The sequence below is a fragment of the Clinocottus analis genome, unplaced genomic scaffold (assembly GCF_023055335.1).
Source record: "Clinocottus analis isolate CAN_PGR_092001 unplaced genomic scaffold, fCliAna1.0.p SCAF_5, whole genome shotgun sequence".
NCBI classification, from domain to species: domain Eukaryota; kingdom Metazoa; phylum Chordata; class Actinopteri; order Perciformes; family Cottidae; genus Clinocottus; species Clinocottus analis.
Window position 1 is genome coordinate 4,412,493 of NW_027176207.1, and position 25,861 is coordinate 4,438,353.

At 47.6% G+C, this 25,861-nt stretch overlaps 1 protein-coding gene across 2 annotated transcripts in view; it reads left to right on the top strand.

Annotated features, from left to right (window-relative positions):
- The first annotated feature begins 384 nt into the window (after window positions 1-384).
- Window positions 385-25,861, top strand: part of nrip1b (nuclear receptor interacting protein 1b) — a 37,565-nt gene continuing 12,088 nt past the window's right edge. The window contains exons 1-2 of one of the 2 annotated variants that reach the window (XM_068600924.1): window positions 385-718; window positions 5,923-6,004. The gene's annotated coding sequence lies outside the window, so the exon portion shown is untranslated. The remainder of the gene's footprint in view (window positions 719-5,922; window positions 6,005-25,861) is intronic. The other variant, XM_068600923.1, reaches the window with a different exon arrangement.

The following is a 25,861-nucleotide window of genomic DNA, read 5'->3' on the forward strand; positions in this document are numbered from 1 at the left end:
TGTGTATTATTATTATTGTGTTATTATAATTCATTATACATAATAATTACAGTGTTATTGTTATTATTATGAATATTACGGTATTATTTATGTGTTCATATTATTAATCATACTATACTAATTACAGTGTTATTGTTGATATTCTGAATATTATGGTATTATTATTATTATAATTATAACTGTGTTATTATGAGGATTCTGATTACTGTTCTCATTATTAGGGCATTAGGGTTATTCCTGTTGGTGGGCACAGAGTGGAGGCCTGTTCCTTTAAGGGTGGTGTCAAGGCAGCAGAGTGGAGGCCTGTTCCTTTAAGGGTGGTGTCAGGGCAGCAGAGTGGAGGCCTGTTCCTTTAAGGGTGGTGTCGGGGCAGTGGGAGGAGGAGTGAGGCTGTGTCCGCTCACTTCTCCACAGCGAGGGACTCCGAGAATAAACAATTCCCACAGACTACACGCTATACGCCTCGGCTCGCTCGCAGTCGCAGCGCGCGGACACACACACACATTCACACACACGCACACACGCACACATACACACACAACATAACACCGAGGCATCTTTTTGGACTAAACGTTTTGTTTTTTAAAAGCCTGCCTCGCCATCTTTGTTCGCCCGCCTGAAGTGTCAAGACGGACGCGACCGTTTTTCATTGGATTTGCCTCCTCCTGCCGAACAACAGCGATGCGCCTCTCCGGCTGACTGTGGGTGGACACCGCAGGTAGGGGCTCTTTATGTGCTAACATATAAACGCACTGTCATATCTGGAGAATTTACTATTAGCACCGGGAAATGAAAGGAGAGAGGGGTGAACAATTCACGCGCACGGGACGCTATGTCGAGTATTGTGCTTGACGTTAGCGTGTTTTTTCGAGGCTCGGAACGGGCAGTTAGCGGTCTTACGGCGGCACAGAGACGCATATGGATGTCGCGCCGCGGGAAAAAAAGGGTGAAAAAGCGCTGTATAAAGAAGTGGGGGGAATGGACCCGTCTGTGTGCGGTAGGCTTCTGCTTTAGCGGAGGAACAGCCGCTGTCCGTGTGTCGTGTGGCCACCATTTGACCAGTACACTCGGCCTACATTAGAGGCGTTTATCCGTGTGGCTATAGAGCCGAGGAAATGAACGTCAGCGGTAGTTCGTGTTCACGTCGGGAGCGACCGTGGCGGAATCTCACGAACGCGCCCCGCTCCGCCGTCCGGGTGTATTAATAGGCTACTGTAACGCTACTGTCACGCCGACCGTCGAATGAATGATCTCGCCACCGGAGCCAATTCCCGGCCAATAACACACCCGAAGGCCGGACCGTGTCACAATGTGGCGTGAGTGCGGTTCCTGTCACGCCGGGGTCCAAACACTCGACAGCCGCCTGTCTCTGGAGCGGGTCTAGCACCACCAACGGGAAGCACTTCACAGCTGCACTGTTCTGGAAATGACTCCCGGCAGGTCCTGCTCCTTCAATACAAAACAATAGAAATGTCGGAGTGGTTTTGAATGAACGTAAAGGCCGTGAGTGTAGTTCTATGTTGAGCTTGAGTCATGAATGGGCTTTGTGAGGTGTAGAAATGTGGAAATGTCTTGGATATATTGGGCTACCCCAATGAGAAATCTCCCCCATGCCCAGACTCGTAGTTTACTTGGGCGGGGGTATTAATGTCTGAAGAGTCCTAAATTTGCCTTAAGTATTTGCCTATGCCCCTGCAGTGCCATCTTCTGTATTTAATTTCTCAGTGCCACTGGGTGGGGGGTCAGTGACAATGGCACTAACCTTCCTGGGCACCTCCAGTAAATGCAGTGTGGGCAAAGGTAGCTAAAAATGTAACAAAGCAATGTCTCCTTTCTGTTGCTACAACATTTGGTCCCATTTTAATGCACCAGAAACAGCCGTGATCTGGATTCATGGTTTATTAATGATGCTCATCCTTTAAAAAAAAGGAAGGATTTGAATCCAGCATGCATTCGGTCTGTTCAGCCTGTCAACATTGCTGTGCCGTCATGTCAGATATGTTTTGGTCGTGTTCAAAACTAGTTCACAAGTAACTACCAGTGAGAGGCTTTTTTTTTTTTTTTTTGCGTAGGTGTTCCTTTTTCCTGAAATGTCCTATTGCTTCATTGGACTTTGGATTGTCGGCGGAGGCTAAAAGGTCAGGGGCTAAAGTTTGCCGCGAGTTACAGGAAAGAGGGCAGAGAACTTCAGTTCAAGTTGCAAAAGGGCAATTTTCAGGGCTTCCCGGCGGTGAACCTGTTTGGATGTCGTAATGGGAGGACGAGGGAAACAAAAAGCGCTCTGTTCTGTGCTACACTTTCACAGAGCCGCTGTAACTTCAGACCCCGGCAGTCTAAAAGTAAGGTGGAGAGAAGTCAAACTTTCTGTAAAGCCTTCTAAATACTGTCTGTGTCTGGAGGTCTGCCTTTTAGCCCTTCTTTTGTTGAGCATTTAAGCTGCTTAATTATTTGACCTGAACTTACACAAGATGTTCAAGGTAGTTCAGCGTGTCCTCTTTTGCCACAGATAACGCAAACCTGCACATTTATAGCCTGACTTTTTTAAGTAGCACTTTTAAAAGTGTGTGTGTGTGTGTGTGTGTGTGTGTGTGTGAGACCAGTAACTCAAGAGGAGCCTCCGTGTTGGACGTGGCTCCATTTGACTGGGCCATCTGCTATTGTCCAGGGAGCTGCTGTTGAGTGATGTGCAGTAGCCTGCAACAGGACCAGAGGACATTCAAATGGCCGAATGCAAATGATGCGGAGGCTGCTGAGCAGTCACAAGACTGGACTCCGCCGCTCGACTCTCTCTCTCTCTCTCTCTCTCTCTCTCTCTCTCTCATCGGCTGCCTTCCGTGACAGCCAATCTCACCCGCCACCGAAAAAAGCGTCTGCTACAGCCGAAGAGTGGCGTGTTTTGACGTGTGTGTGTAATTGTCTTATGCAGCTGTGTTCCGCACATCTTTTGTGGTTTTATCGATGATGTGTTTCATTACGGCACACAAAACAAACAAAGAAAGTAGTCACCGAATCCCAGTGCTTGTTGTCACTTGATGACTGTCCTCTCCCTTTGTTTGTCATTGAACGTAATGTATATTTGTATACAGGGTGATGCCACAGATACGGAGGAGTACCTGCCCAGGCACTTATTTCCATAACAGCCTCTCTAACCATTACCACTGTGCCAGCTCAAGCCCGCTGTCTGTCAGTCTGTCAGTCACACAATGGCACGATACGCGCACATGGCTGACAAAGCTTTGGGTGGCATCCTGCTTTTGATTGCTGAGCTCCAGTCTGCACCCCCTTCCCCAAAAAGAAAACCTAATGTGCAATCTACCAGAACAAGTGTCATGCATTTACTGCAGGGTTTTTGATTTATTATAGACCTGGGAGCTGCCCAGCACTTGCGTTGTTGGCCACCGAACATTGTTCAAGGGCACTTTGACAGTAGATGTTGAGGAGGAGAAGCATTTCTCATCTACTGAGTCACGGCCTCGCACTTTGTCAGCCCACAGAGGATTCAAACCGGAGACCCCCCCCCCCCTTTGCCCTCCCCACACCCTATGGCCACAAGCTCATTTCTCTAATTGTTTCGGGCTCTGTAATGGTAGTGCAGAGCGTGCATTAAGCCAAATTATTGTTGTCTTTTATTGTTTGTTTATTCAGGAGACACTCTGGACTAATAACGGATCTGCTGCTGTTATTGGAAGGAGATTTACGCCGCGGCAGTTATGTTGTGAATTTAAACTCAGACTAAAGCGTTTATCTCCGATTGATGAGACAAAGACCCAATAGGAGATTAGTCTATGAGGCCCGATCAAAGTGTTTGAAAGGATCGGTTTTCGGTATTGACTCCCCTCTGTGCCTCCGGTTCCTCCCCGCTGCTTATCTTACACAAGTATATTACAGACTAGAGTGCTATACACACAACAGGGCCAGGTTGCATACAATATGAATGGAAGATTGAAGATGTCTTGCAGTGGATATGACAAAGACGTCTTGAGCTGGAGTAAAGTGAAAATAGATTGATGTAGCAACGAAAGGAAAAAAAATATTATTAAGGCCAAAGTGATAATCACAATTATTGTCGCTCAATACTGAAATACACATTTATTAATTATTTTCATGTTTTTTGAAATTCCTGCCTATACAAAGCTTTGCATTAAAACATTACTTCACGAGGTCCTTCTGACCCTGCATTCAGTGCTTTTTCAGCCGACAGGCAAAAAAAGTAGAAGAGATATTCAGTAAAGTTTCTCACAGGCGGTCACTGTGTGCATGACGGCTCCTCAAAAGTGGAGCGAAAACATCTGGATGGCTGCTAGTTAAGGAAGCACTTGATTTGACGCACAGCAGCGTTTTCCACGAGTGGAGCTTTTTTATTTAATTGTGGGAACCATGACGGTGATGAATATTCGGTTACTTGTATAGACTTGATAAACATGGAACGTTAAAACTGCCAGTCTGTGCTCATGTTAAATCAGCACGGCAGATGTGTTCATTTGATTTTTCATTTATTCTGCCACTAGACTACCCAAAGAAAGAGGCCGCGGTGTCAGAAAACAAGGCATAAAATGACTGAAGTTAATTCTGTTTTCTAAAATCCAATCACTGTGTGGGCAATTCGAGAGCCTCTCTTGTGAGCAGCTCAGAAGATGGAGATATTTTTTTATTAAGGGCTCTCAGTTAGAGCAGCACTATCTCATTCGGAGACGATCACTCCGGCTCCTGTTGGTGGTTCTGTCACGAACGAACGGCAGCCAAAGTCAATGGGCCTCATTTTGATGACGAGGCAGGAACCGCTAAATGCGATCGCTCCTGGACGCTGGGATGACGAAATGCTGGAGGGAAGAAAGATGGACGCCTCCGCTGCAAACCCCCGAGAGCTACGCTAGCCAGAGCTCATCTGTTGAATGACAACCCCTCTGCCCCTCCACCCTCCACCGCCTCCCCCTTCCTCCTCCCACTTCACCCTCACCTCCAACTCTCCGCCCCTCTGCCTTTGCGCTTCGCGCGTCACCTTGGCCTTGGCGCAATGACAGAGGCCCTCAATTATCCCCACCGATTGATCGCCGCTGATTGCAATTGTCGTGAATTATTTAGACTTTGCAGAAATTGTTCACCGAAAGGGGAGGGAGAATGAAAGAGAGAGAGAGAGAGAGGGGTTGGGGGGGTGGGTCAAATTAATTTACCCACATGACGTATTGGCCCGGTTGGTAAACAACAGCTGTGGAAGCTTTGGTGTGCCGATCAATGAGGCGGAGCTGTGAGACAAACGGCACCGAGCTACCTTGTTGCGGTGGCTACAGAACTAACGGCGTCCCGCCCTGATACGTTAAGTATCTGAAGAGATGTAGCGTGGAGGAGCAGGCCTCCTGGGTGACGTGAGAGGAGCTGACTCTTTTTGCTGGGCTGGTGTGGAACCCCCCCTTTGCTTCTCTTGCTCTTATAGCAATGCCGCTGCCCCCGGGGCTGTAAAGGTGCAGCAGGAAGGTATTCTCTACCATTGTGGCGAGGCGTGTTGCCAGGATGCTGCAGTCAGACGGACTGAGTGGGCCAAGTCGTTTAGGGGGGCAGATAAATGGTCTACCTAGACAGTGTGAACATGCGATAGAGGGAGCCTGTCCAATTTTTTGCCCGCAACTCGGAGCATGTTTGGAACTAAGTCTGAGATAAAACGGTTGTTGGTTGATTTGGAGGACCTTGTGCCTCGTTAAACCAAGCTACTCCTAACAGGCATCGGACAAGACCCCCCTCCCCCCCCCGCCCACACACACACACACACACACACGCCTGCGCTTGCAAGCTAAATGCTATTTGTGTATTAATGCATATGTCCCTGACATGGCCTAAGAGGCCTAAGGGTTTGAGGGCTAGAACACCGGGTCACAATGTCCAGGGAGTGAAGCCGGCTGTTACTCAACTGTGTCTTATTTTAACCAGGTTATGTGGCGGGAGTGCAGGGGAGAAGCCGGGGCTAAGTGAAAATGCCACTCATTCCTGAAGAGTCCCTGGCCTCGTCAAGGTTAGTGGCTTGTCTTTGTAAGTTGAGGGATTGATGCATGAGCCTGTCTGGCGCTGAATTCAAAGTCCAAAGCTGTCACAGGCAGCAGCTCCCTCCCTCCCTGCACCCTCCCACCCTCCCTCCTCTTTGCAGGCTATCACAGGGCCCCGTCCTTCCCAACTTCTTAGCAGCCTGTCCTTTTGGGAACCTTGAGCAGCCCAGGCAAGGACACAGCGTCTGGTGCAGTAAGCCTGTGCAGAGGGGGAGGCTTTACGTAACGCTCTGCTTTAAACATGGGTGTATGACTTCCCTGACACGGAGCAGTGCGGTGCAGTGCCGCTCGGCTCGCGGTGCATGTCCCCCCCCCTCACCACCACCCACCCCTCGCCCCCACCCCACCCCCGGGCCCTCCTGGGCAAGGAGGGGGCAGAGAGATCCCTGCAACTTAATTAGATCTTTCTCTTTTTAAAAGCTTTCGTTTGAAATTAAATTTTCCCAGGCAATTAACTAAAGAGGAGTTTTCAGAATTTATGAATGAATGATGGATATATTGCACTGGATGACAGGTGGAGGAGAGGAGCGGGGGGTATGCGGTCTATGCCGTGAGGTGGTGGATTTATTTCTGTATCAAAACAAGTGAAGTTGAGGGGTGGGGTGATGGTTAAACTTTGTACCTGAGAGCTGCTCGGCTCATGTACTGTGTACTGTTAACATTTGGGTTGTTTTCAGACCGTCACGTTGCTTGTCTCTGCTGGATGGGTGGGAAACGCGGGAGCTGGGGTTTCCCCTCTTCCTCATTCACTCACACCCACATCCGATAGAAGCTGGATGTAACGCAATGAATGGTACTTGTCGCACACCCCTGATTCCTCTTGGCTTCGAGCTGTAATTGTGTAACTTTTTGGCTTCTGGTGATGAGCTGAGTGGTTGCTGGGCAACAAGGGACCTGTGCGGGTGGCCGCGGAGAGTCGGAGCAGTGCGAGTTCACATGAATCTGCAGCGCATTAGTTTCCAATGGAGGAATGTCACTGAATCCCTCTTGAAATACCTAATTTTGTGTTCCTCCGAGCAAACCGATTGGTGGTTCGTCCAAAAGAGTCTGTCTCTCGCGATCAATAAAGACCGGCCCTGTACCGGCTTACAGAAACCTTTCACTCCATTTCAAATGTGTCAATGAATACACAAAATACACATTGCCCTTTTCAATAAAAAAAACATCTTTTAACAACATGGTTAAATAATGTCTAAATGTCTCATTAAAAAATGCACTCCCACACCACAAAGCGTGGATCGAGGACATCGGGCACAGACCAGATAGCCCTCTTTTCCTGAAAGTGGTTTCTGGAATTTCCCGAAAACACTCCGTTCTTTTGTGAACCGCCAGCCCGCTTGTGAATCCATTAGCGAGGTGGCGTCCTCGCTGGAGCTGGGTAAACAGACTGAAAAGACCGCGGCTCGGGAGTGCAGCTTCCTCGTAACCAACCGCGTTAGAAGGCGGCCAGCGGCGGAGAGGCCATTTGAGAGGAGATGGGGCGGATGACTCCGGGCAGCCGTATGACCTATTACTTTGGGAAAATGGACTGGTGACCAAAGATTGCTGGCTCATACTCCTGCTCACCCCTCTGCCCTTGAGCAAAGGCAATTAACCTGGATTCCTCCAGTAAATATCCAGCTGCAGCAACGGAGGGAGATGTGCAAGAGTGATAATCGCGTAAGTGACTTTGAATAAAAGTGTCCACTAAGCAGGAAGATTAATACGGCTAATAGAATCATAGCTTGTGTTTTCAAGTTAGCAAGGACTGCTGAACATGTAGAGGAGTACGTGCCTCCCCTTCCCCCCCACCTCCGTGTCATCTCTCTTTGTGCTCTCCTCAACACACACACATACACACACACACTCTCTCCTCTTCTTTTTCCTGTGGCATTAAGGCGAGAGCGTGACCTTGACCTGATTGCAGAGGAGGCTTTTTAAGCAACTCTCCAGAAGGAGATCCAATCATGTGACACCCTTCAACCACCCCCCTGCCCAATCCTCTCTCCTGACCTTGTATGTCTACGAGGGGGGCGGAGACGCGTACACATGCAGCTGCGTGGTCAAACGAGGTCAAGGTCGCGCCATGGAAGAGCAGCTTCCCCCCCGTCTGAATTTCAGAATGGCTGGCCACAAGTTGCCCCCCCTCCGCCCACCACCACCACCTTGGTGGTGACAAACCTGGCGGGTTGAGTCATCCTCTCAGTTCTCAATCACTGATACCAGCATATGTCAGGGAAAGGTCGTCTCATGTCCAGAGTGATTCATGTCCCGAGTGAGCTGGCTGCTAGCGTCTGTGTTATTGCAGTTGCCTCCGCTCACTCCCTCCAGCTGCCCCGCTGTTTAAACCGCGCTGGCTCACTGTGTCTCGCCTTGGAGCGCGCCACTGCGCCTGCCTCAGAGTATTTTTATGTGCGACTACGGTAACGTTTCTGCCTCCTCACAGGATACCTTCGCCATGTGGCTGGGTATATCGGGATAGCCCACCCTGTTTAAGCAGGTTATAATGAATCCCAGTCTTTCTGCGGCTGTGTCTTTCCACTGGAGCGGTAGAACTGGACCGCCGGAGGGAGGCACTGTATCCCTTGAGGTTGCTCGCCATTTAGCGTGTTTTGTGACACAAATATATATATATATATATATATATATATATATATATATATATATATATATAGTCATAAAATCCCAGAGTGAGTGAAAGTTCCAGTATGCTGCCTCTGCAACTTAACTTTTTTTTAAAGTATCTTTTTTGTTATTTGATAACAAAAAAGCAGGGTCACAATTTTTCAATGTTGTGATTCTTCACATTTGTATAAAGAGCTGAAATGTCACATCATAATGTACCATATAACATCTCGTGGAATCAAATAGAATTCAGCAATATAAAAGGTGATTTAAAAAAAACAACTCATGTGAGCACCGACTGTAAATAAGCGTGAGATAATAATAGGAAAGTTCATCTGGTGACTTGTTAAGCCACGCCCTGATCTGAATGTAATGTAATGTCAGACAGGAGAGATTGCACTCAGAGTCTGTAGGCAACTACAAAAGGAGACTCATTTCCATTCTTGTTTTCACAGAGATGTCCTTTTTCTTTACTCTGTGGAGCTAAATGTCAAGGATTCTCCAACGCTGTAGCGTTATTAGAAAACATGCCGAAACGTACCGCAGTCCTTAGCTTTATTAAAAGGAACCCATCGTGTACTGGAAGGAGTGAGCCATTATGCAAGACGGCTACCTTCAGTTTGTCAGGATGGACACAGGCTTGAGTAGGGGAGATATGTGATGCGCATCTTTTCATCAGAGCCTTATGCTAAAGGAGCTTAAATGTATTTCTCCCTATCAATCTACTCAAAATGTCCCATAATGACAAAGTTAAAACATGACATGTCTGCAAGTGTCTTAACTGAAACAAGACCCGACCTTTTTATATAAGGTCACAAGGTCAAGAAAAAAACATGTTCGGTATCAAATTAAACACAAAAATCAGGGCTACAATAACATATAATCCCCATGCACAACCTCTCAACACAACTCAAACAATAAATAGGGCTAGGGTGTGGGCTTAAAGGGCTCAGTGCTCCTTTGAAGCACCTTTTGGCAGCGTTTCTAGCTTCCTGGATATGACGCGACAAGCTTTGCACACCTGGATTTGGGGGATTTTCTGCCATTCCTTGCTGCAAATCCTCTCGAGCTGTCTCGAGTTTGAGTGGAGGCCGTCCACTTTCAGGTTTCTCTCCCCCCCCCCACGGTGTTCCCCAGCGCTTCATGAGCTTTCCTTGATTATGTGCAGAGAGTTGTCTTGTTTGATGCAACTAAAATTAAGGTCGCCTGCTAGGGCTTGACATTTAAAATCAGAGAGACGTTAGCTGCCCGGCTGGATACACCTTTAGCGTACACACACACACAAGCAGCCCAGAGGAACCTTAAGCTTTTGAAGTTTTAGTTTCAGCCAATCAGAGGTCTTCTTGTTTCACTGTATTATGTCGAAAGAGATATATTAATAATATATTAATATTTTGATATTGCAACAGGTGCAGTGTTTCTTCAATAAAAGGTTTTCACTGCATTCACACAGGCTGAGGACCAACTAGCAGGATCCTGTTGAGTTATACTACTTTATTGAGTTTCTATTTGAGCAAAATTCTTGGAATGAATTTTCGCTCCCTCTAATGACCAGATATGCAGAGTATGTGTCCAGAGCTTTTATTTTGAAAAGTAAGAAAATAAGGCGTTGGTCTGGTCTGCGCTGTCTTTGTCAAGGTTGATGGGTGTAACAAAATACTTGTTGTTCTCCACCGTGAGTACATTGAAACTGTCCATTCCTTACAACGCGATTGGTTGATGCCTTTATTCAGACGGTGCGTTGATTTTTGTCTCGTAGTATTCACTTTGTGTGAAAGTACCGTGAACAACCATTTATAAAAAAATAATAAAATAAATCCTGACTGCCAATTGACTGCATGGAAAAAACAACAACAACCCTGCCCCGATACTTCAAGCTTGTATAACATGCAAGATCCTTTATTGACACACACACACACAAACACACATACACACACACACACACCTGGGGTTAGCACAGAGGAGCTGTGTGCTTGTGTAACTGTGTTTACGTGTCTGAGGCTGGTACTGGCACTAGACCCAGATGAATGTGGTTTATCCAGGGTGTCTCTCTCTCTCTCTCTCTCTCTCTCTCTCTCTCTCTCTCTCTCTCTCTCTCTCTCTCTCTCTCTAAGCCACCTTCCTTTCCATTCAGCACTGACCTTGGGTGCTTATGAGGAGTCAGGGCTTGACCTACATCCACCCCCTCAACTGGAACTAGAACCTACGCCAGCCCCCGCACCCTCGTTGAATAAGGAGACCTGACACCCCGACTCCGCTTTCTCAAACGGACATTTTGCTCCCCGCAGGTCGTACGTTTGATAACAGAAATGTAAGGCCCAGCACGACCCCGCCGCATTTGCAGCGCGTTCTGGCAGCAGAGGGAAGTGGAGCAGCGAGCTCCATGACTCGTCTCAGAGGCACCAACATGTCTGTGTGCACTGGGTCACCGTTGGCACGCAGGGGCTTAGCAGCGGGCCGGCGTGAGTTTAGCGGCGGGTCAACCCTCCTCCGGTTTTTGTAGTGTGGAGTGTCAAACCGTGGCGGAAGCAAATGAGCACACACGCAAACACATGTAGCGGCTAGCATCTGGTGAGACTAATGTTCTGGTGCGGGTCAATCTGTGACACCAGGACGCTAACGTGAGGCACGCTAATGCTCAAAGAGTCTGCTCGAGAGGGGTTGTTGTTACTAATAAAACATATTACATACATGCTGCGGTTGCACAGAATTACATTCAGTTCAGTTAAAGGGGAAAGGTGATAATTAAATGTCACTCACTCCGACAAATATTGCTCTCGAACAGAAGCTAAACAGTGGTTGCCAAGCGACACCAAGGCACGAGAGTGAGTGATGATTTCCTGGCCGGTGCATTAATATTTAAATCGGCAGCCAAAAGGTGCAGCGTCGATTGGGTCCGCTCACAATGGCTTCAAGCGCCGATGCGAGGGGCGTTGCGGAATATGTGTCACAAACGAGCGATACCCTCAGCTTCTGTCAGAGGAGCCCCCACCCCCTGCCCAAGCAGCGCTTTGGGTATTACCGGGATACTGAGCGCGGCTTAACGAGGGGAGGGTTTGCATGAGAGCACCGTGCAGGATCTGAGATGCATCATGAGCTGTCCAAAGCAGCGCGGAGGTATTCGGGAGGAAGGAGGGGGGGGGGGGTGACAGTGTCGTGTGCTACCTGGCATTAGGGCAGCACCCGGATCGGCTTGCCCCCTCCCCCCTCCTCCCCGTAACGTCTCCCCTAGCGAGAGAGGCTCATAATATATATATATATTTTTTCTTCTGGCCTTGGCAACATGCCATACCTTCACGGGGTGTTAGATGACTGCAAAAAAGCGCTGTGTTTTAAATAAGGCATAGGATCCCATTTAGCATTCTGAGAAAGATATGACATAACGGCCACCCAGAAGAGATGGAGAAAACAGGAGGCGGGCTTGAGAGGCCTGTAGGTGGCGTTTAACCCTCGGGTGCAATTGTTGCATCAAGGCGTGGGAGTGTTTTTGCCAAACACACAGCTGGCCCACTGATAAGGGTCGCCCCTCCTGTTCCAGAGGCCACAGAAGCGCATTGCCAAAGTGCAGGGACTCATCACAGAGGAGTCTCTCTCTCTTTTCTCTTTTTTTTTAACTTCTTTTCTTCCTTTGTCTCCCTCTCCCTTCTACTGTCTCCCTCGATCATGCTCTGCAGCACTCCTTGCACGATGTTAGGGAGGAGGAAAGAGAGAGAGAGAGAGGAAAAAAAAAGAAAGAAGAAAAAGGAAAGTGGGTCAGGGCGACCTATTTTTTTTTTTTCCCCCGCAGTTCACGGAGGCAGAGGGTGGCGGTGTTATCGTCAGTTAGACGAGGAGCAGGGCCTGATGGGGAGGCAGGCCCCTGTCGCCAGGACGCAGCCACTCAGAACTGGGTCAGCAGCAGAGGCTACGTCTTGTAAACGGCTTGTCATGCTGAGGAGAAAAGCTGCAAATGAACCATAGATTATACGCCCCAAGCCGAGGTCTCTCCTCGCTCTCCAGACGCACATCTCCCCCCCAACCACCCCCCCCCCCCCCCAAAAAAAATGAACACACACATGTAAGCCTTACAGTAGCGCAGGAGCCTCCTATACGCTCCCCCTCAGTCTCAGTCTCCAGTAATACCGTTTGATTACCGCAGTCAGACCTGACAAGCTCGGAGCACCGATCTATTCACATTTCCCTTCCCCTGACGCGCGGGCTGCTGTTTTTCCTAAATGAAAGCCGCTCTCTCCTAGATTCGCCGGGCTCTAATTCAGGTCAGGTTATTCACTGTACCGAGTTCAGCTGTGGTTTAGAGACGGCCGATACGCATGCTTATTCAGCTGCAGCGGCCTCTTTGCATATCATCTGTGCCACTGCCAGACATGCGAAGAGATCATTTGCCTACATAAGCCCTGGTGGGGGAGTCGTTTTTTTTTTTTTCCGACCAAAAAGAAAAACACAACAAATTGTCTTCTGAGAGCTTGAAGGCATCACAATGAAACTCAACGCAACCTTTGTGAGCTCAAATAATTATATCTGTATTTAGATAGCAAAGCTAATTTAAAAAAAACAACAACATTATGAAACTAAAAACATGCTAATTAAAATAGTAAAAGTATATTTTTATGGAATAAAAGTCAGACAGGCAGTGTGATAAAGTACACTTTGAGGTCAGATTAAAAAAAAAGCCACTTTCCTCGGGCAGGAGGTTCCAGCGCCTTTGGGCTGTCCCCCTCAGTCTTCAGCTGAGAGACTGGAATAGACAGAAGGCCCCGATCCGAAGGTCCACAAGTAAGAGAAGGGTCAAGCGGATAAAAGATCTGAGATGTATCGAGGCGTGTTGTGAAGGCACGTACTGTCAGGTTTACAGAATCCTGGCCTCGACGTGTGGGTGGGCATTTGTCCACAGCCACCATATACATGTTTTGATATTGATTTGAAATGGGTCTGAGCCTTCATATCCTCCGCGTCTTCTCACTACGTCTCCGACAGACAAAGCGGGATAAACACTGGTTTTGATCACAAATACTTGCCGTCGCTGTTGTTTTGAGCTCGTATAGAAGAAGGGGAGAAAAAAAAAAGTCAGAGAATCTGGGCTTATTCCTGCATCGGGGTCCGTTTATGGAGCAATGCAATTTTCAGGCAACAGAGCTCACTCGTATTTCACTATGTGGAACAAATCTGCCTGTAATGAATCTCCCAGGACGCTGTGGTGCCTCCACAAACGAGTCTGTTTTTTTGGCTCTTCTGCATGGGAGGAAGGGGGGGGGGGCGTCCATAGTGGGCCTTTTTTTATTTATTTATTTTAGTTTTTTGATGACATTCCACAGCACATAAACACCTAGTTTATTAGAGTTTGTATCACTATATTAGAGCAAACAAATGTTAATCATATTGGTTTCGCTCTGTGCAAAAAAAACAAAAAACAGCCCTATTAGCAAAGGTGTCGCACTAGCAAACATAACATAATATCCCGAGGTGGGGCTAAACATGGCGCGGAGGTGTGTATGTGTGGGGGGGGGGAGGATAAGCAGTGAGACTCCGGTTAGCTGCAGGCCCCCGGCCCCTCTCGGTGCCACGAGCCCTGCCACTGGGAGGGAGGGGGCACGACCCGTCTCCTGTTATTCTTAGCCCCCGGAGCGGCATGTCTCCGTGCGAAAGCCCCTTAGCGCTAATTGAAGAGACTGCTCATGGCTCACGTCGCTCAACGGCAGCCTCTGAGGGGGAGTGCGCCGTCTGCCTTGTGAAGGTGAGACACGCTGAGCAGCAAACCAGTCAGAACCAGTACTCGGCCACTCCAGCCAGTGTTTTTTTTTTTTTTTTTTGTGATTTTTTTGGGTGATAGGGAGCCACCACAGTGCCTTTAGCAGATGGTTTCCAGCAGGCCTGCGTGTGACATGTGATAACATTACAGTTTCTAAAAGGTCAGGCATGAAGAGTACCAGCAGGAGGGCTGGGCCAGTCGCAGAGTGCCCAGACCTCCAGTGCAGTACACACACACACACACACACACACACACACACACACACACACACACACACACAGAGACACACACAGACATGCTGTTGCGTGGTGTGTGCGCGTTCAGCTCGAAATAAAAGGTTCTTTTTCTTGTGAATACGCCCAGTATTGAACACATTGCCTCTAACAGGGCAATGCAAATATTGACTGTATCACTTGAACCCTGGTGGCCCCGAGTCGCCGTTGCAAGGAGGGTGCCGCAATGTTTGCGCGCTGATAAAAACAAAACCAAAAAAAAAACAACCCTTCTTTGTGCCTTTTACAGTAGACTCAGCTGTCATGCAGGAGCGGGCCCAGACTTTGGACTATGCACCATGGTGTTTACTTTGGAAATCCAGAGGTCTTCATTCGGGGACACGGCGGGTCATCGTCAACCTGTCAAAACACAGGCTCCCGGGCGCCGCCCCACTGTCGTAGTCGTAGAATCTTGATTGGCCGGCGACCCGGGCGCTCATCCTTGGAGCGGAGGGGTTGGGGTTGTTTGTTTTGAAGCTCCAGGTCGCCGTGTGCCAACGACTCGGAGCGGAGCAGGGAGGGAGAAATAGACTGGAATTTCCTAGTATGTAAACAACACTTCTGGGCTGGATGGCCATTTCCTCACGCAGGTGTATTCCATAAAGAGACCCCCCCCTCCCCTCCGCCACCCCAATCTCCTTACCCTGAAACGACGCAGGCCTTGTGCAATAAGGAGGAGGTTTAAAAATAAATCTGTGCAGGCCAGTCAGACATTTTGAAATTCCGTTTCTATCTATCTAGTCCGACAGCGAGGTTAAAGATACAGCATTCTGATAAATTTCTTCCCACCAGGGGAAACAGATAAGAAGTGGCGTAGATTGAATAAAAGAGCGGTGGAGAAAGAGAGGGGGTAGGATGGGGTGAGGGAAAGGGGGGTGGGGGGTAGGAGGAGGGCTGAGATGTCTATCAGGCCGCGTGAAGGTTTTTCTTCTTTTTTTTTTTGTCTCGCAGATCCAGTTCAAGGGCGCCCGCAGGCGAGGCAGCTCTCGCTCTTGCCGTGCCAACGCTGCTGCTCAAGGTCATATGAGCCAGCCCTGTGACATTAAAGAGGAACAGGAAAGGGGAACCGAGGGGGGGTGGGGGGGGAGCAGAAACCATCAAACCACAGACATGCACGCACACGCAGAGAATTGAGTTGGAAGGGGAAAAAATGGCCTTTAACTCCTCAAATCTTTTCCTGTGACTTTTCTGCACCGCCGTCTGGGTCCACAGTGGATTTTCTTATTTTATTCTGTGAGGGCAGGAGCTTTTTAAGGGCAGTAATGAGAGTGTCTTATTCTCTCTGCTCGGAGCCAAGAGATGCTTGGCTAACTGCTTTGTAGTTGCCAGCCACACTGTGTGTGTGTGTGTGTGTGTGTGTGTGTGTGCGTGTGCGTGTGTGTGCGCGTGTGTAAGGGGAAAAGATGGAAGAGAGAAGAAGTCACAGTGATAAACCTTGAAGAGGGGGGGGGGGAGTAGAGAAGAGGGAGAGGAAAAAAAGTTATTTAAAGGGACAGTGAAGCAATGGCGGACGCTTCCAAAAGCTCTTCCTTCAGCTCAGACATTATGAAGTGTTTTTTTTTTTTAGCTGATGTGAATCAAAGAGCAGACTGTGCTGTTTAACCGTTTAACTGGTACAATTTCTCCGCGTTCTGATTATACCCAAGCCTGCAAAACTATGTTTTCCTGCACTCCCTGTCAGCTCCTGAAGTGTTCATTTGATGGACTCAGGAATGTTTTTTTTAAACGGGTTTCAGGAGGAAGAGCACCGCCGTGAATTACAAAATGAATGACTGCTAAGTTCCATTTATCTGCTTCAGTCTCAAGGTCCTGGTATTGTCACGGCTCACTGGGACACTTAGAACGTAGAACAGAGCCATTGTTAATGCTATCAGCAACACCTATGCCTTTCCTACTATGGCATGTCAATATAGCGATTATTACACTGTAATGTGCCTTTATTATGCTGCTTGTCTGATATCTCAGGAATGTCTTCGAATTTGGCACAAACATCCACTTGAAGGATGAAGTGATTAGGTTTTGTAGGCATTGGTGGCCGAAGGTCACTGTGACCTCTCAAAACAGGTTTTTGGGCCATAACTCAAGAAGGACAATGTTACACAGATGTATAATTTAGAAAACACGATTAAGTAATGTCATGGCTTTAAAATGCAACATGACACTGGCTGACGGGGGCATACAACCTTCAAGGTGGTTATTCCTGTTTCAGGGATACCTGGTCGATCATAAGGCAATAAATCACATATAAAAAGTTGCAATATGCTGCTAATATTTCGCTTATGTGTTTGGAAACCCTGAAACAAGACCTGTAGTGTGACAGAAAAAGGTCAACATATCTCTTCTATGTATGTGCGTTTCTTTCTGCCCCTATGACGTTTTATTTATTTGTTCATACATTGAATTATCCCTGTTGCCGCGAGTTGGTCGCAAGGCGCTTTTCCATCTGCCGTCCCTCCACAGATATTACAAAGTCAACCTGTCAATCAATAGCGGTTTCTGTACACATCGCCATGAGCAGCCATCAAGTGCACTCGTCACCGGATGTTGAGCAGTCGCACCGAGAACGCCGTGTAAACGCGCTCGTCCACTTTTTGTTTACATTGTCGCCACGTGTCCATCGGTCAATCGGGTATCGGCTTGCAGGGCCCATTACACGGTGCTGCAGCGGCTCGTCCTACCACAGCGCACATCAGGGTTGCTCGTAAGGCGGCGGACAGGTGCGCTCAGAGACGGCCCGAGAGGACGTGAGAGCAAGTCCCTGTTGGTACAGAAGGCTGTACTGAATAATAATGAGGCTAGACAGGTGAACGGTAAAACAAGTAACTCATAAAGATCAACTGGAAAAGATCAAATGTGTTGCAATATGCCAATGAACCGTTATCTTATCAAACATCTGTCAATTTGCATTCATCTCTGTTAAATATTAGATGAAGCCAGGTTGCAAAGTCATTTTGTTGACATATTACAGTCACTGGTATTTTTAAAAGAGAGGATTTGGAATATCTCTTTGTAAATCAGAAAAGACTGTCAACAGACATTCATTAAAAAATGTAACATTTTGGTCATGTTTTTAGTAATATTATGTTGTGTGAATCAGACTCTGAGCGTCATATGAACAAACCCCTCTGTAGAAACCCTCAGAATATATGTGGGAAGGGAAGTGTAAAGTTTGATGGATGTGAAAGCTGCTGAAGTGAGATTTATGGATCAGTCTGAGAAATAACTCCTTAAGAGAAAACAACCCTTAAAGAGATGGTTTGTTAAATTACATTATGAAGACTCTATAGCTAAAGTGGTCAAATAAATAACTGATATCAACATGAAACTTCTGCAGTTAATTACTGACATTTAGACATAAATGTTTCTATGAATGTTAGGTGTAAATCGGCCAATGAGGCCATATTTAATGGTGAGTTGGAGATAAATGTAGAGACACAAAGCAGTAAAGGAAACACCTGATGTGTATTTAAGATGATTTATTTCCTCTGGTCTGAAAGAAGACAATCTCTAAATCAGCCAGTACATGAAGAACAGGATGTTTGTCTCTCCTTCAGAGAAACACTGCATCACCACCCGCTCCAGCCCAGAGACTTGGCCATGGAGCTGACCTCTGACCTCCCTCTGTCTGGGAGAGTGAAGAGGCTTTCACTCACTAAAGTATCACATTATTAATAGAATCCAGTTATTATTTTTATACAGCCCAAAAATGTGGCCTTGAGAGTGTGTTATTACCTCTCGACTAATACGGTTTTTATCATCCTTAGCCAGAAATGAGAAACACCTCCTCACCTAAGATTTCACACCAACATACAAAGGATTGGAAAAAAAAGTACAAGGTGAAAGTAATGGGGCTGATTTTTTTTTTTTGGACAAAGATAAGGCTATGGTTTCTGGAACAGAACTAATAGCCTCGACTATCATCTAAATTCCCTTGTAGATGTAAAAAAGTACAGGCAGACATCGTATGAGTCCACAAAGTCAGTCTCCCCGACCGCTAATGGAGCCGCTTTGGGCCATGCATCAATATGACATCGCAGATTACAATCTTTAGACTTTGGGAGCACTTTAGGTACTTTCAGTGGTGAAGGAGCGGAGCAAGGAACTGGCCGACAAAACACTGAGTCATTATAATAACAATCAAGAGATGTGGGTGGAACCGCGCGGTGAGACAGCCCAACAGAAATGACTCCAGTACTCCCAGAAGGCCTTGTGGTGTGTCTGCGGGACCTGATAGGGGCGTGACAGTGACCTGAAGAAACATCACAGTTTCTTTAGTCTCTTGCCTTTCAATCGCCTTTTACATTGTCACAAAGTAGAATACATAACATACTATGTTATATATTTAGATGTGTCGTGAAATAAATTGTGTTTCATGTCAAATTCAACTTTTTCTGTCTTCAGAAAACCTTTTTATATTCTGTAAAATCAAACTAGGATTATTTGCACTATGTCTTTACACTAATGCCACCACTAGAAAATGGCGTTGAGTAAGTGTCTCCACGTCTCCATCTTTTTTTTCTGGTTGCTCCCGTCACATTTGACTCACTGTGGCCTTGTTTTTCTCTGCAGTGTGCGACTCCTGCAACTCGGTGGAAACGGCACAGTCATGGCCAGAAGTAGAGCAAACTCAAACATGTCTTTAGAGCGGCGGAACACAGTTCTGATGACAGAAATCAGTGCCCACAAGTGTTTCCAGTATTGGAAAATACAATTGAGGCGCCACACGTTATACATAGTGAACTATTTCTACAAGCTCAACTCACATTTTCTCCTGGCCGCTTCTGTCTCTGTGTCTGTATGAACGCCTTCAGGTCAGTGAAACTTTCAAGGAGTTTTTGTCAATTGACTGTTTGTCCCAACTGAGTCATTCATAGTTTCGCAATTGCGATGAGAAGGGCAGAATGTTATGTTTTTTACATAATCTTGTTAGCGCAAACGGTATAGTCTACATTTTTAAAAGACGTATATAGAATAAAGTGACTGATAAACAAAGCTTCTCCTACCTGAACCCGTTGCAGTCACACAAGATGTGTTCGCGGAAGGTCGGACACCTGTAAGTAAATCTGACAATAATGTCGCTTTTTCACAGCTTGTGGCTATGATAAGTTATTTTGGGGGAGTTTTCTATAATTTTTCTTTTTCAAGAAACCACCACCTCAAGCCGCTGCATCCAGCTAGCACGTCCTGGACCAGTCTGTACTGGACGACTAGCTGGATGCAGAGAGACCAAACGGTGCGTTACTGTGATAAGTAACTGCAATGTAACCTGTAGTGAATGACACTTGCATAAAACGTCACATGACTGTAACAGGTTGCGTGCCCAGCTGCCTAACCAAACGGTGAAGGGTGGTTTTGTATTTTGCCACAGTATTCAGAAACAAAATGAGGGTGAGCGTTGGTACCTTGAAACAGGTCACTTCGAGTGATGAATAATAAATTGACATTCAAATTGCAGCAGGGAGAGTCCCGTCTGTGGAGCGTTGCTCGGGGATTTCAGTGTTTATCCCCTTTGCATGCTCAAACTACATTAATGCGACCGGTCTGCACTCCATTCTGTGTGTGTGGAGCAGGGAGGACGCCTGTCCCCAGGCACCTGGAGCTCCGGGGGCGAAGAAATGTATGCATCCAGCCCCCATGACATCTAGTCTAAGTCTCCATGAACTGTACTTTGTACTCAGACAGGATTTACGGGATAAGTGTCCCTCGCACTTGTGATGCAATCCTTTCGAACAGCAACCACTCAAAGCTGGATTTTGAAGCTCCACCAACCCCCCCACCCACCCCTCCTTCCTTCCCCCCGTGCTGGCATGGCACCAGTTTGACTATTTCTTCTGATTAAAGGAGGAAGCACGTTGGGCCAAACAATCAATAGGTGCGGGGCTCGAGTCCTGAATCGCTCCGGTGTAAATCTCCCCACGGTTCCCCGGCGTGGCGTCGTCTTTGTATCATTTTCGCTGATTAGTTTCCCCATTACTCAAAAACAGATGTGTTCGCCGGTGATGAACGATCCAATCACGGGGCGTTTGTCACCCGTTTGATATGTGCAGCTCGTCTGGTACTGTAAAGAACATCCACTCCGTCTGACCCGGCCTTCAGATTAGTTTAACTGGCAATTAGGTGTTTTTCTGTCCCCAGCAGCGCCCGGCAACTCCTCCCTGATCATCTCATCCATCTTGTGGTTAGACAGGAGAGGTGCCCACTCTGGTCTGGTCTCATTTTGAGAGTGGTTGCCCTTCCATCAAATTTCACTTGCATCCTCAAAAGTCAGCCCCTCCCGTTGACATGCCTCGGATAACGGTCATATATGTCTAAACTGTTGCTGACCCCCCGCCTCCCTCTCCACCCACCCCCAAACTGCACAACATAACAATACACAGACACTCATAGCTGAAAGGATGCATGTACACCTCCCCCCCCTCTCCCTACACCCACCCACCCCGTCTGTGGACAGTAGGCTGATTCTGCAGCCTTGCTCGCTCCCTCCCCTCTTTCTATCTCCCTGCTCTGCTATGCTGAGCTGTGTGCGTGTGCGTGTGTGTGTGTCTGTGTGTGTGTGTGACAGCTGCCTAATTGGGCATTCTCCCCTCGTCGGAGCTCTGCCTCTCCTCCCTCTCCTCTCTCTCCTCCTGCCCGGGCCGGGGCTGCTGACGAATGGCAGCGGATTACAGATGAGGACACGGTGACCTGCCTGACCTTGCTGCACAGCCGCAAGGGGAGGGGGACAGAGCACTAGGGGTGGGGCGGACGGGGTGTTGGGACTGCAGAGGGGCAGGATGGGTGGGGGTGGCAGTGGGCATGGGTGGGCGGTGGGGGGCCAAAGCGGAGTCAGGTCAGCGGAGGATGAGGTCGCACGAAGGTGGGCAATAAATTCAGAGGGAGGGGCGGGCGGGGGGGAGGCTGCCAGGTGGCAGGGCGGGCGGGCGGGTGATGAGGCGAGTGACAAGAGTGTCACATGACGGCTACCCCCCACCCCCACCCTGCCCGTGTCAGTATGTCAAGGGCACGAGCCCCCGCTGGCAACCGCCACTGCGGCATTTCGCTCCCCCACCCACCCGACACCCACACACTTGTATTTATATATTTATTTCCTCTTTTTTTATGTGTTTTTACGCGTCTCCATCAGATGAGCGCCTACGTGACCGCTGGCTTGCCTCCGCAACCCCCCCCCTCCTCCTCCCACCTCAGGGGGACCGCGATGCGCTCGGTCAAAAGTAGGCGGCGGATTCTCAGTGTGATGAATTTTAATTTCTGCGCGCACTGTAGATATTTCCATGCCCCCCCCCCCCCAACCCACCTTCCCCGCTGTGTGTGTCTGTGTGTGTGTGTGTGTGTGTCTGTGTGTGTGTGTGTGTGTGTGAGAGACTGCCAAGGTGAGGTTGTGTCCTCTTGTTAAGAGCGATTAATGGCACTCGTTATGTACATAATGAAATATCCCTGCCGATGCATAGGGTGGCGTTGTCTCTCTCGCTCTCTCCCTCTCTCCCCGTCACACACTCCTATCGCCTGTGTGTGTGTGTGTGTGTGTGTGTGTGTGTGTGTGTGTGTGTATATATACACACATGTGTGTGCACGCGGTGTAACATCGAGGGCGCTTAGTTACAGCCTCCAGGCAACTCCGGTCTGTGTTTGATATGGTGTAGAGACCCCCACCTCCTCTTCCCCCCCTTCTTTCTTGTAAGCCGTCCCTACAAATGAAAAACGAATGGGAATTAAGGCCCTGTCAATTCACAGTTCAGTTTGTCTCCCCACCCCACCTCCACCCCCGCTTTAGACACTGCACAACACTGCTGCTCCCTGCGTGACATGTGTTCTGAGAGAGATAGAGACGGGTGGCTCACCACCGAGTCCCGCTCTGACTGGCGGAGTAAATTTAGATCTAATCTTCTTGTGTGTGTGTTCTTTTATAGCGGCGAGAATGTTCGCCGAACATCAGCTTTTAAGTTGACCTTGTTGTGTTGTTTGCTCGTCTGAGGCTCGTGTGTTTGTGTGCGTTTCTAGGACAAGACGCTGCTGGCTTCCCTATAGGTTTTCATTTTGACCTCGTGTGTGTGTGTGCGTGCGTGCACGCCAACACATCTCAGTGCCTGAGTCAAGCTGTGCAAGCTCTTTTAATCCCACGCCCCGGTGCACGTAGGCTTGATTAGTGGCAGCAGTTATCTGTGCAGAAGACAGCCCGCCCTCCTTTAGCATTTGGTCAGGTCTGGGGCACTGGAGAGGTGGTGGTGGGGGGGGGGGTGTCAAGTCATGAGAAAGGTGAAGGAGAAGGTGGGGGTGTTGGAGGGATGGCGAGAGGAAGAAGATGGGGGGAGGGGGGCAGGAGGCCTGATTAGTATTCTGGAGGAGCACTCCTGCCAGTAGAGCAAATTGATTACTGCACTTTACCTGTATCGGCCTCCACAGCTAAGGATGACAAGGTACGGGGGGCACCATGTGTGTCTGCGTTCGCCTCCCAACCGCCGCAGAGGAGGCGTGTTAGCAATCGGCTCACTGTGGGTTTTTATACTCTGTTGGGAACTTTTCTTCAGTTGCCGCCGTCCTGTCCCCTTTCCTTCGTTATGGGGACATAACGGGCCTGTTGCTGCCCGGCTGCCGGTCGTACCCTTCACCCCCCTTCTCGTATAATCGGCGATGGTGGGTCCGAGGGAAGACGGACTCCCTCTCTCTCTTTCCCCGCGAGCCTCAGCCCCCGCGCTCGTCCCCGTCTCCACTGACAGTTTGGTGCGGTCCTCTTGGTTACCGTAAAAAGCAACCTGGTCGTTTTCAAGGCAACAAAGGATTCAATTCTTCTTTCTTTTTTAAATTATTTTCCAGCCATCTCCTGCTGGTTTTCCTTCCTGCTGCTCGATCAGGGACACCTGGGCTGCCAGGTGAAGGCCGTTTATTGAAGTTAACCCTCTGAAACGCTCTCGTATGTGTACAGATTGTAAAGCCCACTGAGGCAAATTTGTGATTCTGGGCTAGATAAAAATAAATATAATTGAATTGAATCCCCGGTTTTCTTTAAACCATCACCGAAACTAAACAAACACATCATCATCATCGGATTTTCATCTTTTTGCCGGTCTTTGAGCACATTATGCGGGACAAACGCTTCTCGCAATAGAAGCAACCAAAATGGTGAAAGAAAAGAAGCAACCAAACTCAAAAATGGGGATACCTCATCAAAATAATGTTACTTTAAGTGCCTCATTGATAGTCTTGTCCCTGATAAGGTGTTTGAATTGACTGCATCCTGTAAAAGACAATGAATGAAGTTCTGAGCTCCTCAGCTCAACTAAGCTGGGACCAACAGTCACGTGACAATAACACTTGCTCATACATATACGAGACAAAATACGTATTTGTGTTATCTCTACTTCTCGCCTTGATTGTTCTGTTTCTCCAGAGATTCAGGACTTTCATATTGCAGTGAAAATCAAAGTGACGGGGAGTAAAATATAACGGAAAGAAGAAAAACCGCCCCAAAACTGCTTTGGTGTTAAGAGGGTTTTAACCTCTACTTGGACAGGAAACCAGGAACAGTTTGAACTCTTGACACCCGCCCCTCTCCCTTCCTTCACTGGGGACTGGACCTGAGCGTAAAAAGAAAAACGACTCCATCTTGAGATACTTCTTCTTACTGATTACTTTCATAACCCACAACATGGTTTCACTGTGAAATTCCAGTTCAGAGCCAACTACACTGATCAGTTCAGTGTGTTAGTAGCACGCCCCGTGTTGTCAATAATCAGTAGCCACTGCACGGATCACGAGGTTAAATCATGATATATATGTATATGTATGATTAGGACTACGTATACCTACGCCTGACGCGATGCGCACAGATAAATAGTCCCTCCGAACCAAACCATTGTTCTGCCAAAAACCATTGAACTGGTTTATTCCACTAATAATTTTTCTCCGCCCAATTAAATATGGCCGGTGTGGACTATCGAGAGAGGCAGTGAAGGCATATGTCTGAGGTCATATTTTGTAATAATGAGTTCCCGACCAGGACGGCTCATCCACAAACACTGGGCGATACGAGGAGCGTCTTTTTATATTGTAGAAAGTGTGTGTGTGTGTGTGTGTGTGTGTGTGTGTGTGTGTGTGTGTGTGTGTGTGTGTGTGTGTGTGTGTGTGTGTGTGTGTGTGTGTGTGTGTGTGTGTGACGGTTTGAATATAAGGAGGAGGTCAGGCTAAATAAAGTGGGTTCTGCCCTAATCTGTGGAAGGAAAATGGATTTATCTCCGGTTCAAGTGGAGATCACAGTGATCTTGGCGCACTTGAAGGAGAAAAAAATAATACTTTTAAGCACACAAAGACAGATTTTGTTGGAAATGTAACACCTTAACTTCCAGCGTTATTTAATGCATGTGGAAACTGTACTTTTAGCTGTATTTTAGCTCATCTTGTGTATTTGCATTCTGATCATTTTCTTTTGTTTTACATTTTGTTCATATCTAACTCTCAAGCCCAGAAAACAGTCCGTCATATTGGCAGTGTTTTTTAATAAAACACCTTCAGAACCCACCCGGTAATTGTGGGGTCAGTTGTTCCATCATCTGTGGAGGTCGTCATCGCTGAGGACCTTCTTATGTCACGTTACATTGCGATGGGGATTTTAAATGAAGCTTTTCAGCTGTCTAACAGTGGAGCTCTTTATGAGGGTTATGGATTTACAGTTACTTTTTAAATACTGGACTTTGCATAGAGCTATGGTGGCTTCCAGTACTCTTTGATGGTGGATGTAAACCTTCGTATTCCTGAAGAATCGGCCTGTTTTCCGTACAGTAACAGATTCTCTGGGAATAACTCATGTTTACTCACCGCTTTGGTCAGCTCCAGTTAAGTGTAGGCCTGTCACAATTAACATGATTATTGTCACGTTCCCACCATTTATTGCCACTGATATGATGATATAATGACATAATAGCGCAATAAAACAGCTCTGCCCTCTGTCAAAGAGATGTGAGCTTTAAATGCTTAAGAATATTCCGACATTGGAATTAGATTTTTGAAAGAAATATGAAAATATTCTAATATAAAAACAAGAAATTATATTAAAGCACAGAAGCAAAACAATACATTAAATGGACTCTCAGGCTCTGTTGACAAACATGTGCAATGTCCAAGTCTCTTTTATGGTGGAGGGAAAACGCTGCTGTTCATTCTGGCATCACGCCATGCCAGCTAAAATGTGGGTGACAAACACACTCGTAAAC